This window comes from Cupressus sempervirens, chromosome 1 (assembly GCF_028749045.1).
Source record: "Cupressus sempervirens isolate cs-2001-9-10 chromosome 1, ASM2874904v1, whole genome shotgun sequence".
NCBI classification, from domain to species: domain Eukaryota; kingdom Viridiplantae; phylum Streptophyta; class Pinopsida; order Cupressales; family Cupressaceae; genus Cupressus; species Cupressus sempervirens.
Window position 1 is genome coordinate 892290224 of NC_143118.1, and position 18460 is coordinate 892308683.

The following is an 18460-nucleotide window of genomic DNA, read 5'->3' on the forward strand; positions in this document are numbered from 1 at the left end:
AGATGTGGTCGTACAGAGCTTCTGAAGTTGCAAAATGTAGGATTATACAGGTGCAGTCACCAAAAAATGCAATTTTTGCAAAATCTATGCACCAAAACCAAAAAAAAACACCACCACTAGAAAATCTTGGAAAGTTGACCTAATTTCAAAAAAAATTGCACCTAAATCGGAGTCCGGATGTCCAAGTTATGGGTTTGCAAAGTCAGGATGCCAAACTGAAAAGCAATCTGAAGAGGGGTCTCAAAGAGAAATTGCGTGTCTAAATTTGACGGTCAAATGACCGTCAACATAGTTGTAAAATGCCTAAGAATGACGGTCAAATGGTCGTCAATTTTAACCTTAGGAAAAGGTGACATCAGCAAAAATAGCTCCGAGGTTAACGTGGTAGATGACTGGATTGTCTGTACTGTATGGACACACACATATCAAAAATTTCATATGATGACATGTCAAGATCGGCTATCCACTAGGCTTACGTAGAAATTTTGGTTGCTGGCAAAAGTGTTGACGTGTCAGACGGGCGAATGATGTGGCCTCTGCCACGTGTCTACCTGATGCAGGGAACAACAATTTGAAATCCGTCCCATGGTGGGATGAGAATAGGCTGTCGAGGCAGGAAATAATCCTCAAATTTTTAACCTGTCAATTCTGGAGTTTTCAATGATCATTGGACTATTTCATCGATACCTTTGCTACCGGGAAAACTAACGTGGGTGTCAAAAAAATAGTAGGTAGCTGAAAATTTTAGATTCTATGGGCGTGGGATATTTTAAACTCTGCTACACCCAAAAAAAAAAAAAAAAGGCCAAAAATGTTGCTCATCACCAGAAAAATAGCAAGACTAGTCTGCAACATCATTGTGTATAGTGTACCTACCGAGAAGGAAAGTCTGCAGGTGGGATTTTCTATGCCAGGTTTGTTTGAACAGTGCCAAAGTTTTCTTCATTGACCGTCGGATTTCAAAGTCTTTAGTCCCACATTGTATGTGGGTCGGTGCCAAGCACTATTCAAAATATAGAAGCCGCAGACTGTTCGATAAAGGCAAGCTCGCCTGGTCTTTCTCGCCATTGGGTTGGTGAGGAAAGTTCGCCGATGGAGGGTGTTGGGCAGGTCACTGTGTGGCCACAAAATGTGGAATGATGCTTCTCGTTGCAGATTTGGTTGTATGACCCGATCCGATTAAAATGTCCACAAAAGACCTGTGTGAAAAATAAAATAAACCTTCCAAATGGAAGATTTGGGGTGTCACTACCCAGGTCTGTTAATTTTTTTTTCTCTGACGTGTGCCCAAAGGGCAAAAAAATTTTTGCAAAATATATTGACAAAAATTATAGAGAAATAAAAGATCTGAAAAATTAAATTACAAATCTGAAAAAGATCATACCCATATTGCAAATTGGGGCCTCCGGGTTCTGATTTGCAAAAAAAATTTTTCTCATAGTCGACTTTGGGCCAAGGTAGCCAAGTTTATAGTTGATTTTCACTGGTTCAGTGTTTTAGACGTAATGGCAAGGTCAAATCTGGTGTTGAACACTCCCAATTTCTATCGCACTCCGGATTTGGGCTGAGGTGATGAAGCAAGCAAGAGGTCTCGAATGACTTGTGATGAGAAAATCTCCAAGTTGCTTTGATACCATGTAAGAATTTGCCTAAGGGAAAAATTCACCTAGGAACTAAGAACTCAAACACAAGCACACAGTAGACCAAAATAGATAGAGTATGATAAGAATAACAATGTATTCAATAACTTGTTCCTTAGAGTACACTAGGAGTGCTTGAATATAAAGGCCTTTGAGATACATCTAGAATGTCTCATAATAAGCACCATGATGTGTCATACAACCAAGCACATGTCCACCAGATATGGGTTATCCTCCATTAAGCATGGAAGTAAGTACGATGATGAGAGGATAAGCCTACAAGGGTGCGACATGCAAAACAATGTTGTAGACACCATGTGCTTAAATAGAGTTGCGTACTCCTGTATTGTCTACATGACAACTCAAAAGGTGTGCAAACTCCTAAGTGTCTCACAAATAAAAATAATGAAATAATGCAAAATAATAAACTAATGCATTAACCTAAGTAAACTTAAGTAAGTGCAAATAGTAAAGTATGTATTTACACCAACAAATTCATTAGAGATGAATTCTCCTCCTTCATCTAAACATGAGAATTTTAAATTCTTTCTTGTTTCTTTTCAACTCTAGTCAAATACCACTTAAAATTTTGAAAAGCTTCAGATTTTTTTTTCAAGTACATTACTTTCATCATCCTCGAGTAGTCATCAACAAGAAAAATGAAATATTTGTCTCCACTATAGTTTTCTATACCTACTAGTCCACAAAGATTTGTATGAACTAGTTCCAAGACTTCTTAGAATTGTAGTTTTTACTTTTGAAGCTAGTCTTGCCCATTTTTCCAATCTGACATTGTTTTCATATGGCTAATTTAGGTTTCTTAAGTCTTGGAATACCTCTTACTTTTTTGTTCTTACTTATGGTAACCAAATTATCAAAATTTACATGACACATTTTGGTATACCATAGCCAACTTTCCTCTACTTGTGCCAAAAAGCTTTAACTTTTAGTAAGATCTAGATAGAATAGATTACCTTTAGTCCAATTTCTAGCTCCAACTAGATTTCCTTTACCATCCAAAAACTTGGATTTCACATTCATGAACTCTTTCTTGTATCTAATGTTGTTCAATTATGCCACACTTAGAATATTGTGTCTTAGTCCTTCAACATAGTAAGAATTAACACATTTGAGACCATCAGTCAATGCAAGAAAATTTTCTCCCTTAAAAAATGATAATACCATTCCTTAATGCCACCACTTTCCATATTAATCTTCAAAATATCAAATAAATTTTCCTTCAATTGCATTATTCATGTCATAATTAATGATTGCCTTTAACTCCCCTTGCTAAGGTTTTCAATCCTTGCCAACTTACTATTCACATTCACTACTTTGTTGGAAAATCCAATCAGCCACTTTGTTTCCTTTTTGGTAATTATGAGATATTATGATATTATCCAACTTATTGATCAGATTTTTAATTTCTAGAATACTTTGTTCAATATTCCACATCACTATATTTTTTTAATTTAGAATATTAATAATATTTAAAGAATCCCCTTCCAACCATAATTTTTGATAACTAGTTTCCACTACCATTCTAAAGTATAAAGAGTTGTAATGGCTTCATCTCTATGGCTCATTGAGTGACCAATAGGGATCACTACAACATCCATCACTTGGTAAAAGTATTAATGTTGTAGTTATTGAACGAAAAAAATCTCTCATTAGTATGGAACAATATGAAATTACTATTGATATAAATGATTTTCAATCACTATTGGAGGTTGTAATTGGTATGCCATTTAGTAAAAATGAACAATAGGAAGATGGAATAACCATGGGTGAAAATGTTGGTATATTTCACCTCTTTTTAATCCACTCTTCTTACCAGAAAACTTTAGTGAAGCCTTTGAAAAAAAAGATAATCCTCTCTTTGAGTTACACGATAATGAAGATTTGGAAGGCTTAGAAAAATGTGGGCTTCATAATGATTTTGTAGGAGGAAATAATGCCAAACAATATATTGTGAACAAGATGAGGAATGGAATTTATGTGCCAAACCTAAGGCTTGGGGTGGTTATAAACCTATGAAAAAATCATTTTCTTTTGTTCCTATTAAAGGTAGTCTTCATGGTGGCATAGAAGAAGATCTTTACATGCAAACCATGGGTAATTATTTTTTAGCCTCTAAGGAAGGGAATTTTATAGAGACATCAAAAATAGATCAACAAGCTAAAGTGATTGCTGAAAGTAAGGTGATTTAGACCAAGTTTCACAACTTGGAGTGATCAATGATGAAAAATTACTACCTTTATTTCTTAAGGTTGATTCCATATTTAACAAATTCAATACAACTTGCAGCCTTTTATATTTTGATCAACATGAAGTTGATCTAGATGAAATTATGTTGGAAGACTATCTACAAATTAATGGATCAAGTTTATGCAAAATAAAAAATGTGGAGCTGCAACGAACCATAAACATAGAGCATCTTGTATAAAGGAGATTACAAATAAAGACTTTATTTGTTGAGGCTTTGTGCATGTAGTGATTCTTTGGTGGGTTCAACTACTAATCCTAAATGTGTGGATGCATCATGAAGGAATACATCTTTCACTCAATGACACATACTTCTCCTAGCCAGTGAATAGTTTTATGCGAGTTTCCTTCTTGATCATCTCATAAGGTAAGTTTTCTTTCTTGTATATATTTGTAAATATTTTTTTGGCTTGCTAAGTTTTATTTAGTGTAGGTTACAATAGTACATCCTGACTCATTTTTCGACAAAAAGTGGTCAAATTTTGGACTCATGTTGGTCAAATTTTTGACAAACTATTTTGTTGCTATTTTTTTTGTTGAAACTTTGACCAATTCTTGTCGGTGTCAGAATTTTGAAGATGCATGTGTTTAAAAATGGCCTCCCTTGTTAATGAGACCATTTTTTGAAATTTTGAACAAGTTTCATTGAAAGTTTGACTAAAGCATTGACTAGGATGCCAAACCCATGAAGACATCCTGGTCAATGCTTTGGTCAAAATTTTGACCAATATTGGCCCTTGATCGACTAGGATGTCAAACCCATGATGACATATTGGTTGATGACTTATAGTGATACAACATCTCTATCACTAATTGTTGTAATGATTATATTAATGTTCCATTTGTTGATGATTTCTTTATGTTATAGTGATAAGCATCCTTCATCGCTCATTTCTATATTGTTTTTGCAGTTTCTTCACATAGCAATAAAATGGATCTCTATATTTTATAGTGATATACTTTCCTCATCACTCATCACCATGTCAAGATTAGGCCTTCTTCGTATAGTGATAGAAGAGTTCGCTATATTCTATAGTGATATAGTACCCAAAGTCTCTTTTGTGCATATTGCAATCGCTATAGTGTATCACGACTCATGAAGTCTAATCACTATAACTATAACAGTATATGAAACATTGAACGAAGAAAAAAAATTTCTATTGATTGAGGTTTCCAATGTTCCTGTGTGAAATAAATCTCATTAATGGTTAAACAAAATTTCAAATGACAGATTCCAATGCTTATTCGATGGTTCAAGTGAGTCAGGGCGTTAAAGAAATATATAGAGAAGTCAAGGTAGCATTTGGATGAAATTGTTATACATGAAAATTTATCAGATTACATAATGAAAATATGGATGAAATTGTTATGCATTTTTGATATTATGACTTGTTAACAATACCAAAATATGGATGAAATTTTAATGAGGTTTCGATAATATTCATAATGACCAAAAACACTCATCAAGATACTAACCCTAACCTAACTGCCTGATAACAATATCCAATTATGGATGAAATTGTAATACATTTTTTGATAAAACTAAAGCTATCTAAAAACATTCAACACATATCGTATAAATGTATCAGATTACATAATGAAAATATGGATGAAATTGTTATGCATTTTCAATATCTTCTCCTTTTTAATCATCACAAACACTCATCACCATGACTTATAATGATACAACATCTCCATTGCTCATCGCTGTAATGATTATATTTGTTTTTTATTTGTTGATGATCACTATATCTTATAGTGATAAGCCTCTTTTATCACTCATTTCTATATTGTTTTTGCAGTTTCTTTGCATAGCAATAAAATGGATCGCTATATGTCATAGTGATATAATTTCCTCATCGCTTATTGCTATGTCGACATTGTGCCTTCTTAGTATAGTGGTAGAAGAGTTCACTATATTATATAGTGATGTGGTACCCAAAATCTCTTTTGACCATACTGTGATCACTATAGTGTATCCTAACTCATGAAGCCTAATCACTATAACTATAGCAGTATATGAAACTTCCAAAAAATAAACAAAATTTCTATTGATTGAGGTTTTTGACACACCTGTGTGAAATAAATCTCATTAATGATTAAATGAAATGTCAAATGATAGATTATAATGCTCATTTGATGGTTCAAGTGAGGTGGGGTGTCAAAGAAATATAGAGAGAAGTCAATGTAGGGTCCCTTGAGTAGATTTAGTGTGAAAGGAGCATTTTTCATCAATGTTGAGACTCTTTCTTGAAAACCCAACATCACATTAGATCAATAAAAATCTTGTTAAGAAACAATATATATTCAATACCATCAAAACCTATCATAGTCGATAGTACAATATTATATATTTCATGTTATTCTTAATTGTTGACATTACTATTAAAATTTCCAAACAGTTATTCAAAAACTTTTTCAATCACAATTTATACTAGAAACTTTGAAAATAAGTTCTAGAAAGATAAATAAAAAAAATCTACTAACCATGAAATTCATGGTGCCAACCTTATAGTGATGGCTAACCTTGGGGCATTTCTCTCTAGCAACATATATCAGGTGGTGTAGAGCATCAACTTTCTTGTCATGAACCATTTTGTTTTGATGAATAACCTGTACATATAAAGAATTAATAGTGTGAGATATTCATCCTCTAGAGAATCTTTGACTATCTTGATTAAAGTTTATACAATAAAAACATTATAAATAGTCATTTTAACATCATTCTCTCCCTATTACCTATACTATACTTGTATGGTTTCTAACATCCTAACTTATATACACAAAACCATGAAAACTGTGATGAGAAGTAAAATTAGGAAAAAAATGTTTTTCTTATCCTTTTCTTGAAACCTTCATACTCATCCTACAAAATATCATTTATCAATTTTAAGGAATGAATTAATAATTTTTTAATAACCCAGTAATAAGAACACATACACCTAGGGGCAGCTAATTCCCATTTTTAATGTACCTATTCAAACACCAGGGCCAACTATAAGGTTGTCTACTCTCCTTCTTCTCTTTAGGGTTTGTAAGACCTAGGTGGGTGTAGATCAGATTCTTTATATGGTACCAATATCAAAGCATATAACTGAATCTATATAGCAGATAAAACCCCCTGAATCTTCTATGCTTATACAAACAATCATGGATATGAAATAACAACAACAAAACTCTTGAATGTGATAAAAAAAGTGAGGGAAACTTCTTTTCATCTCTTCAATCATAAAGGGAAAAGACTTTGATTAATTTTTTGAATATCAACATAAGCTAGGTATGCAACCATGATAACATGTTATCTCCAAGATGATTAGTCCCATATCCATTGGGCATAAACTAATTCAGAACACACACATGGATACCCTAGACATATTCATATACTCAGATATCTTATCTGTCTATTCATCTTGCAAATAAACATCTATCTTTAGAATGAAAATTGCACTTATCACATCCTCCTATGATCCCTGCAATTATGTCAATGTATATTAGGCAAGTTACTCAGGTCCTTAAGCCAACCAGATACATAGTGGCATACAACTTCAAATCCAAGCTACAAATCGACAATAAGAGCTTTGGGCATACATCACAGAAAACTATAGACCCACAAAAAAGAGACAAATTCCAAAATGAAACCTTCAATAAAGATTTATATTAAATTCCTTGAAATCAATACATCATGGTGTATGCAAAAAATTAGAGGATGCACAATAGATGAGTGTATAACTAATTACTTCAAAAGTAAATACAACTATTATTCATAGTAGAAAAATATTGAGAAAAATAGTCTCATAGTTGCATCAAATGGAACTATAATTGGAACCCTTAAAATGAGAAAAGAGGAGAAATATATAGAAAAGGAGAAGACTCTAAGATCTAAATCTAATCTTGCCAAGTGTAGAACTGAAACTCTTCCTTTTGCTACTATATTAAATGTCTCTTCTCTCATCAAACATGAATCATATCTCATTAATACTAATATAGAAAAAATATTCTTAGAATAAATGAGAAAACCCCCTTTTTGAAGGAAAATTAGATACACACCCAAAATGCATAGATCTTTCAATCTCATTGATCTGGTTTGTCTTCATTTGCCCTTGCTGTAAAACTCCAACTACTGCTATTGACAAAACTTTATCACTTCCAATTGCCCATTTAAAACATTCATTCCAATTATTTATAGCAATCGGTGCATCTAATCTTATCACAATTTGATCATAATATGATTCTATTTCATCTAAACCAACAAATCTGCATTATCACTGAGAATTCCCTAAAATCATAAAACTGCCTATAACATTTACCATTGAAGACCTGTACAAAATCTGACCATAGAAATGAAAAATGTATATTCTCCTAGTTTTGGTAGTACAATATACTACATACTTTAGATAAAAAATGTGCCTTTGCTGTTGGTTTGAAAAACCAGGCCAAGGGCCATGAACAAGACATTAAAGTTGAAAAATTTAAAAGTTATATACTTTGAACTATATAAATAATCGAATTCACTTCAAATTTTCAATTTTTTAACTTTTGTGAATGTGCGCACAATATTTGCATTTAAATTTATTTCTCTTTACCTCATTTCCCAATCCCCAAATGCTAGGTGGTGGATTCTCATTGGCCATCTCACCCAGGCAGGCCCTGCATCCTCCCAAGCATAACTTTGGAAGAATAAAAATGTGACCTCCCAATCACATGAAGTCCTGATCTTACAATTTGGGTGTAGCATGTTAAGTCTCTTCTAGAAGACTCCTAACCTCATGATCATTGTAACATCGTACACCTTCAATATATATCTTCTAATCTCCCAATGGGCCTCCTCGTCATAGCATCATAGGTCTCTCAAATTTCATCTCTTGATCACATGGTTTTCATGACATCATGCCTCTTCAAATTAAGCCTCTCGATCCTATGATGGGCCTCCTAAATCTACCACATGGTCCCCTTATTTCCTACACTCAGTCAGTCAAAACATCGTTGACCTCATTTCCAACTTGACCTTAGTGGACCCCTCTATGTATGAGCATTATGGCTTCAAAATTCATCATGTCTCATAAGGCACAATAAAATCTCATGATCATATATTTGAAGATTAAAACTAACTATCTCCTCATGAATGTGGGACTTACCTTCTTGAAAAAAATAGGAATTTGATTGTGCAGGATGAAAGATCAATGGAAGACACTCAGATAATGGTGTTCTTCTATCAAGATGACATATCTAGTGGTGAATGTCTAGATATCCAATAGTTGTTTTGATAGGAAGCATTACTCCTACCTTCCAAACCAAGCCGTAGTCCTTTGCCTTCGTTGTAAAAGGAGTCCCTACTGAATCTCCATGTTGGGGTGCCACATTTGCCACATTCTTGCATGTCTTTCTTCATTCCATGTACCTTCACACCCTTCTTCCCTCCCCTTCCATGGGCTACAAATCTTTAATGCCGTTGATGTTCTACATTTTTTCTTTACTATGAGTGTTCTGCATTTGGCTTTTTCATGGAGCTTTGCTCCTCCTTCAATGTCGTAGTTGCAAGGCTTAGTCTTATGTGCAACATGCAAGTGAGGCTCTTATTCTACCATTGTTGGATCCCAAGCATCTAGCACATAATTATATGATCTAGAAAATTATGATGTGCTGAAGCCAATAGTAACTTATCCCATCATGTTGTAGCTCAACACTACATCCACCTTGAGCTACACTTCCTTTACCATCGATCTGCTCACTGAAATCTTGTACATGCTCAATTACAATTGTGATTAAGATGAAAGCTAAGAACTTTAACTTGTAATGATTGTACCCCTTTATCAAATGCCTCCCATGCCATGAACTACTCTTCATAACTATTTCCAACTACCTCAATTGACGACTATGTGCATTTTATGACATGGTAATCTGAGACAATTTGATTGTCCTCTAAAAGTTATTCTCCAATGATTCAAACAACCAAAATCACTCCATGGATACATTATGGATGCCCATACATGGTATAAATCACTCTTTAATACCTTTTGGGCTTGGGATTTTCATTTTGGCATTGATTGTATCATGGGGTTCATTCACAAAAATACATAGCCATCAAACATAAACTCCAAAACCATCTCAACACAAGCATATAGTTGGAAAATAATTCATTTCTCCTTAGACATGTAAAGTCAACTATGCCAAATGCTCCATTAATTTTATAACATTTGAATCAATGAGTAACCTACATTTAGTTTTGTCATAAAGATTTGACTATCTCCAATGTTCAAACTCTCTGTGGCTCATCATGAGTAAATCCCACTTACCAATTTAATCTTGAAAATGACAAGTGCCGAAGACATATAATGATAATAGATATTATAGTCCCTTTTAAACTCTCTTCAATCTCTCAAGGCTTTACCAATCTTGTGAAATTAGTCGAGCCCCCAAAGTGGGTCCAACTAAAAAGAAAAAAATCAAATTGAAACACCTGACCCTAAAATTGATCCAATGAACAATTGGTATAGATTTAAATAAAATTTGACCACTGATTGGTCATTAAAAACTCATTTCACCTCTTATTTGGAAATTGATATTTTCATGCCAAGGAGTCCTCTGACTAGCCATAAAAATTGATAGAAAGATATAACAGGGCTTTGAAAGCTGACATGTTGATTCTTTCTTCCACATCCTTGCACCCTGTCAAATTTCATGTCATGTCAACACTTGGGTCAAAATATATTGACTGTCAAAGCTACCGTTGTGAAATTTCCTGCAAGTAAATGTGTCAGATAACCACAAAATGTGTTTGGTTTTGGCTCTTAAAATAGGTCAAACAGGTACTTTAGGGCTTGAAAACTAGGGCATTAATTCACTATCATGGGAAGAATATAATTTTTTGATTTGGGCTTATGGAAGATAACAGGGTGCTTTTGGCAAGTGTGTGAAGTTAGGTACTTGGATTTGTAGAACAAGGAACATTTGTAAAAAAGTGATTTTATCAAATGGAATGGACCTAGTAAAGTGTACAGATGGATTCGTCAAGACTTGAAAATTGGAACACTTAAATAATTTTTAGAGTAGAACATAGTGGTACAATCCATTTGATCTCATATATTATGGATTTAAAGTTATGATATCCCGAATAGGGGTACTGATCAATCTGCACTTTAAGGCAACAGTAAAAGTTCATGCGTTGTATTTGGAATCACATTTGAAAACTAATCAAAAAGATTTGTCATAGGCTCAAATCTAAAAAATAGAAACTATGTGACCTATAGAGTATAATACAAAAGTAATTTTATCATTTCAGTCAATTGGGTCAAATTTACAACTTGTCAAACAAGGCTTCCTAGATTTTTGAGAAATTTATGTCACCATGACAATTGTAAACAACCAACTTTGAGGGATTCAAATGTAAAAACTCCCAAATTGGTGAGTCATAAAACATAACTAGGTGCAAGATATTCAAATCTAAACTAGGTCTCTTGTTGTTGTTTGACACTTAAGCATAAATGTAGAACTGAACATTGCTCAAAATGAAACTTCATAGAATGACTCAAAATAAAATTTTATCATTATGGAATACATGAATACACTAAATGAAGATGATAGAAACATAAAATATCTCATAGGTCTCAAAATGACAGCCAAGTACACAAGAATTAAAATGCACTTATAGGGTTCAAATTGACTCAAAATTTTAGAATGGTACTCAAAATAGGAATGCAATTTTGACTCCCATCAGGAGGCATGATGATTTAATAACAAAAGAACTATTGATTCTTGGATTTTAATCACATCATCATCACATTCATATCTTTACATTCTAAAAAAAAATCAATATCAAATGACTCATTCTTTTTGGATAAATACTTAAAGGGTACCCTGCTCTTTATTTTGATCTTTTTGCAGAATGGTATGCATTTTTTTGGCAAAGTTCAAAGTTTCTAGAAGAGATTATAAAGTGATGGGAGATGCACAATCATCTAAGATATAACAAGAAAATTTAACTATATTGGCAGTAATCAATATGGGCTCCTTGTTGTAGTGATGATAAAATTGACAATAGGAAGCTTGGAAACATATTCTCCTCTATATCTAGAAGATAAAAACATAACACAACACCCAAATTTCAAAGATGAATAAACATATAAGACCTTCACTCGTAGAGAAATAAACATATAAGACCTCCACTTTTTATTATAATAAAATAAATGTGTAAATGAACAACATTTATTTCTACCTCTCCGCAAGCCTCTCTGAGTATGTATTATACCCAAAAAACTTCCATGACATATTGTGATAGAGCATCCACATGAAAGAAAACCAAAGCTCACATGCAAAATCTATCATCAAAAAATTCTAAGAAAATGTAGAAAATGTTTTGGCTCTCAAAGTCATGAGGAAAGGGAAGGAGATAATCAATGATCTCATAATTCACATAGAATAAAAAGGAAGATGAAAAAAATTTGAAGAATGAAATTGAAGTTTAGAGGCAAATCAAGATAATTCCTTGAGGGATGGTGGGATGAATCAATCCTTCCTCATGCTCAAATTTTGCCCCATGAAGAAGAGGACCAAGGAAGAGAAGGGAGATGCTTTGAGAGATAAAAAGATAAAAACATGCCTTTAGTTCATTGTAAAAACAAGTTGATCATGCTATAGGAGGAATAAAATGATTAAATAAAATGTTTTTACTAGCTTAAATAGGACAAGTCAGCCTTCATAAGGATACACGTCATGAAGGTATTCCTTTCCTATATTAAGGACACATGAATTCATTTTAACATTAAAAGAAAAGATGTTTTAATTATGTTAATTAGCAATGACTTCTCTTATTAGTAGCGATATCTCTTCATCTAAGGCATTGTTCTCCTCCCAAAGTTGAAGAAAAATCCTCCTAGAAGAGAAACAATCTATCATAAGGTGAAGTGAAATATCTAAAGGGTGGGGTGGGGAGGGGAGGGGGGATTTTTAGCAAGGGCCAATTTAGACAACAACAAGAAGGTCTCTTCAAAAATTAGAGATAAGGAGGGCAAGAAAAAAAAAATATGGGTATGTTATATTGTAGAATTCATTGGTTTTCAAGATTTAGCAAAGTTCCATTTCAAAATTTGCAAGAGGTAAATATGGGATCACTAGAATAGGTTTCATTTTGAGTTCTAGTTTTCTTCTAGAAACTACTTAGACTCTCATAAAGAAGGAAATCTAGGAAGTCATAGATAGAATTTTAATCCACTTAAGCATTTGGAAAGAGAGCAGTAGACCTATGGTAAAGGAAAAGGTTTGGATGTTGTAGATATAAAGTTAAATGTGGAGTTTTAGAAGGCTGAAATGGAATAATTGGTAGGGATAGGGTTGTGGTACTCCCATCTAGATCTAGTCACAAGAACCAAAATGAGGCAACTAGTAAAGTTGTTGAAGCTAGAAGTTTGAGTACCTAATCTTCCTCTAGATACTCATACATATACCATAGAGTATCATCCCATCATTCTAGATCTACAATGAATGAAATTGATTAATTAATGAAGGTATGTTAGTTTGAGCTTCACTTGGTTTCGAGCATACTTTAATATTCTTTACTTAACAAGGCTAATTACATGAAGGTGGAAGCTCATTTGGCCTCACCCCCCCCCCCTCCACCTAACATCAATCTAAATTCCCAATTAACATCTAATTACATATTTCATTCATTCGTTCATCCATTTATGAACTATAACATTCAATCAATACAATCACATAACATTCATTAATACGATATAAAGTTAATTAATATGTAATACTAATCAAGATTTCATCAACACATAACAATATTCATTAAAATGACATAAAAGTCAATATTAATATGCAACATTCATAGATAGTTTTTGATTAGATAAACAGGTTTTACAGGGACCCTGAAACCCAAGAGTTAAAACAATAACAAGGCTGATAATAAGCGTGAAAACCTTAGCCAAAAGAGTTCAAGTTCAAAGGTTGATAATAAGCCCAAGGCCCAACCTAAATACAAAGATCAAAGAAAATACTAGGAATAGAAACAACTTAGAATTGGCAAAGGCAAAAGCCCTAAAAAAAAGCCAAAAAATAGATTGAGACAAAAGAACAGGTAGTGGGTTAGTCCTCGTTCTTTCTCTCCAGGTATTGCATGGCCTGAGCAGCCTCATAGGCCATTTGGTTCTCCTTAGCCTCTTGCTGGTGCACCCTTTGATCCTCCTAGTCCTGACCATTGTTGATGTTGTTCGTTGTAGTGTTGACCTCCAGTTTGGCTTTTTCCCTATCTTTTCCATCCTCTTCTTCCTTCGTAGCTTTGTCTTTGATCCAGCCAGTTAAAGAAATACTGTTGTTGTTAATGGAGCTTAGTAGAAAAATCATCTAGTTTGAGAGATTATGATTGTTGATTTCAAGGTTGTTAATCCTTCTCTCCTCTAGGCTGAGCCTCTCACTATTGCCATCTCTATTATCAAATTTTTCTCCATTCGTGTTATCCTCCATATGACCCACCTACTCTTTGACCTCCTCCAGCTCATGGAAAAGACACTTGATTGATCTGAAGTTATCAATCATACTATTGCAGGCATTGTTCAAGAGGTTTAGCCTAGATTCCCTTGCATTATCCAAAATAGCCACAATCATCGGGTCAATAAGTTCTTCAAGCTGCTCCTCTTCTTGGTTTTCCACAAGGACCTTTGAGTTCATGACCTCTCTAAAAATGCCCATTTTCGAGGTCCTAACATTAATGTTTTTCCAAGCTTTCCTCCTATCTTTAGCCTGCACCTCCCCACCCTCAATCTCAGAACCCATTTTTTTCTCCTTTGGTTGGGTTCGAGTATGGATAGGAGAAAGAGGTAGAGAAGACATATCCCATTCTTGCTGCAATCTCTCATCCTCCAGACCTTCCCTCTTGCATTTCTTCCCTCCTTGGTCTTCCTTATTTTCCTCCTGCATCTCCTTTTTCTCCTCTTTTGTCTCCAAATCCTCCTCATCATTGCTGTCAACCTTCACATCCTTCATAGGTTGCTTCTACCCATGAGCCCTAGGGATTTTCCTAGTTGTGGTAATGGAAGAAGAAAAATTCTTGACTTGAAAGGTGACAATTTTATCAATGAAAGAAATCCTGCCATCCTTAGAGCTAAAGCTTTGAATATCATCCGAGTCTGAAGAGAAGTTGGAGCTTCCAGAGGGCACATTCTCTATCTAAGGGGGGGGAATTTATTATAGAATGAGCCTTAAAGTGCTCATAAATGAGCAGCATGAGCCCCTCATGCAGAGTGGGGTTATCAATGGGCTTCTTTTTGAAGCTAACCACCGCCTTGCTCATTGAAGTTAACAAGTAAAAAGGAAAAGAAATTTTACAGCTATGTCAAAAATGATTCAAAAGAACAAAATGGTGTATACGAGCCCAATCAAACCTAGGGTCCAGAGTAATGTACTTGATTACAACTCTCAGAACATACCTCCACAGTTTCTTCATGGTATCAAGAACATAGTACATGTCAATCTTCTTTAAAGCTTTTAGTTCCTCCATATCCTTCACAAAATCTCGCACAACGTTAGCGCAGAGCTTCTTGTCCCTAAAAAACTTAAAACCCTCAATCGAGATTTTAGAGATGGTCGATATCACCTCCTCAGTGATCATGAAAGAAACCCCTAATGCAGAGCCACACCTTGGAAATCTCAGGAGGAATACTCACTCAACTGAGTTACTTCAAGGGGCATGACATCAATCAGTCGGGATCGAACTTGAACCAAACTCAGGATTGGATTAATCAAAATATATAAATCTCCATAGTTTATCTTCACCCCCACACCAAGATCTTTAACCTGGAATGTCCTCAAAGAAAATATATTTGCACTTTTACAAGAGAGACCAAGATCGAATTGCTGCCAAACTCCATAGTCAATTATCTATATCCATTCTAAGGCAAAAAATGAAACTTTCTCTATTACCCAAATTCGAATGCCTCTCTTACATAGCCAACCAGCTTATTTAAAACTGACTCTCCTTTTCTAATAAAAGGATGAGAAATTTTTTTTCGTCTTCTATCCAAGAAAAGGATAAGAATCTGAAACTGCCTACTACCTATTATTGGAATCTGACAATCATGCAGTAGGCCACATTTTAAATATCCACATTTTTTTTTCATCTTCTATCCAAGAAAAGGATAAGAATCTGAAACTGTCTACTACCTATTATTGGAATCTAACAATCATTATCTACGAATTAAAACTATTCTAATTTAAAAAACCTATACCTGGTCCTAGGTGGCTATATCTAGAGAGCTCATCGAACTGCTACTCTAGGTATGCCACCACATGTAGGACGTTTATTGAAAACATTAAATTTAAATATTGAAAACATAAAACATTTCTTATTTTATTTCCCACTCTGCTACTGCAGCATACTCCCCTGTAGAAAGAATCTCAAGTCCACTTGAGATGAGATCATGTACTGATGAACCATGTTTCCTAATTTGTTGCTCATCCATCCAAATAGCCTCTGTCACTGGTTTGTTCTTCCATTTGACTAGATACTGAGTGTATTTTCGTCTATGAGTTTTCTTTATTTTTGTATCTAGGATTTTCTCCAACTGAGGTGGTGTTGGTTTAGGTAGTTGTTGCAGATCTTCTGTTACTGAATCTTCATGTACGGCTTGTGTTTCAGAACCTCTGTATTGTGTGAGATCACAAACATTGAATATGGGTGAAATACCGATGTCTATAGGTAACTGAATTTTGTAAGCATTATGTCCATATTTTTCCAGAATTTGACAAGGGCCAACTTTCTTAGGTAGTAACTTTGTATTCTTCCTTTGAGGTAACCTCTCTTTCTTCAGATACACCCATACTAAATCACCAACTTCGAATTGTACTTCTCTTCTTTTCTGATCAGAAACTTCTTTGTACTTTTGATTTGAATTTTGTAGCTACAACTTGACTTGATGTTGGACCTCTTTAATAGCTTCAGCAAATTCTTCAGCATGTGAACTACTTGGAAAAGTATTTGGAAGTTCCCTTAGCTTGAGAATTCCTCTTGGATGTGTACCATACACAATCTGAAATGGAGATTTCCCTGTACTTCTATTCACTGTATCATTGTATGAGAATTCAGCTTGAGCAAGTATGGAATCCCACTTTTCTCCATGTTGTTTTGTAAGGCATCTTAATAGATTTCCCAAAGATCTGTTGACAACTTCTGTTTGACCATCGGTCTGTGGATGATATGCAGATAAAAATGATAAATAAGTGCCTAGTTTCTTCCAAAGAGTCCTCCAAAAATGACCCACAAATCTGCCATCTCTATCTGAAACAATATTTAGTGGTAGTCCATGAATTCGCACTATCTCCTTGAAAAATAAATCTGCAATTTATGATGCATCTTTGGTGGATTTACATGGTAAGAAATGTGACATTTTACTGAATCTATCCACAACAACAAAAATGCTATCATGCCCCTTCTAAGTTCTTGGTAATCCCATAACAAAATCCATACTAATACTTTCCCATGGTCGTGAAGGAATAGGTAAGGGCTGATACAATCCTGCATTGGTACTTTTACCTTTACCTTTCTAACAAATGGTGCATTCTTCCACAAACTTCCGCACATCCTTTTGTAACTTTGGCCAAAAGTAGTGTCTACGAACCAGCTCTAAAGTCTTATCCAGTCCAAAATGACTAGATAATGCCCCACTATGTTTCTCCGGTATGATATTATCTCTCATTGAACACTTTGGGATGCAAAGTTGTCCTCCTTTGAACAATAATCCTTCTTGAACCAAAAAATCAGAGTATTCCCTATTGTACCTTTCATCTAGATTAATACATGCCTGATAAATGTCTTTGAAATCAGCATCATCAACATACATACCTTTCAGATTTGAAATGCCTGTAGTTTCCAACTGAATTTGTGACGTAGTCAAAGTTCTTCTACTTAATGCATCAACAACCTTATTTGTTACTCCCTTCTTGTGCTTGATATAAAATGTGAATGCTTGCAATGTCTCCACCCATTTCATGTGCCTATGATTCAATTTCTCTTGACTGTTTATGAAACTAAGTGCCTGGTTATCTGTGTATACAATGAATTCCCTGGGTAGCAAATAGTGTCTCCATTTCTTCAGGGATTGAACAAGTGCATACATTTCCAAATCGTATGATGAATATCTTTGTTTTGCTTCATTGAGCTTCTTGCTGAAAAAGGCTACTGGTCTATCCTCTTGACTAAGAACACCTCCTATGGCTATGTTGCTTGCATCACATTCTATCTGAAAGACTTCATTGAAATCAGGAAATGCCAAGATTGGTTGTCGGGCCACTTTTTGCTTAAGAAGTTCAAAGGTTTTATTGGCTTCTTCTATCCAAAAAAATTTACACTTTTGGCCTCCTTTTATGGTGTTCAAAATAGGTGCACAAATCAAGCTGAAATTTTTGATAAACTTTCTATAGAAAGTGGCTAAACCATGAAAACTTCTAACTGCTGTAATAGTTCTGGGAGTTAGCCAAGAAAGAATTGCACTTACCTTATCTTGATCCATCTTGAGTGTTCCCTTTGAGATCACAAAGCCAAGGCATGTCATTTCCTCTGGCAT

General features: G+C 34.4%; 1 pseudogene; it reads left to right on the top strand.

Annotated features, from left to right (window-relative positions):
• Positions 1-309: 309 nt before the first annotated feature.
• LOC149580726 (ATP-dependent zinc metalloprotease FTSH 2, chloroplastic-like) overlaps positions 310-18460 on the top strand; it is a 60254-nt pseudogene continuing 42103 nt past the window's right edge.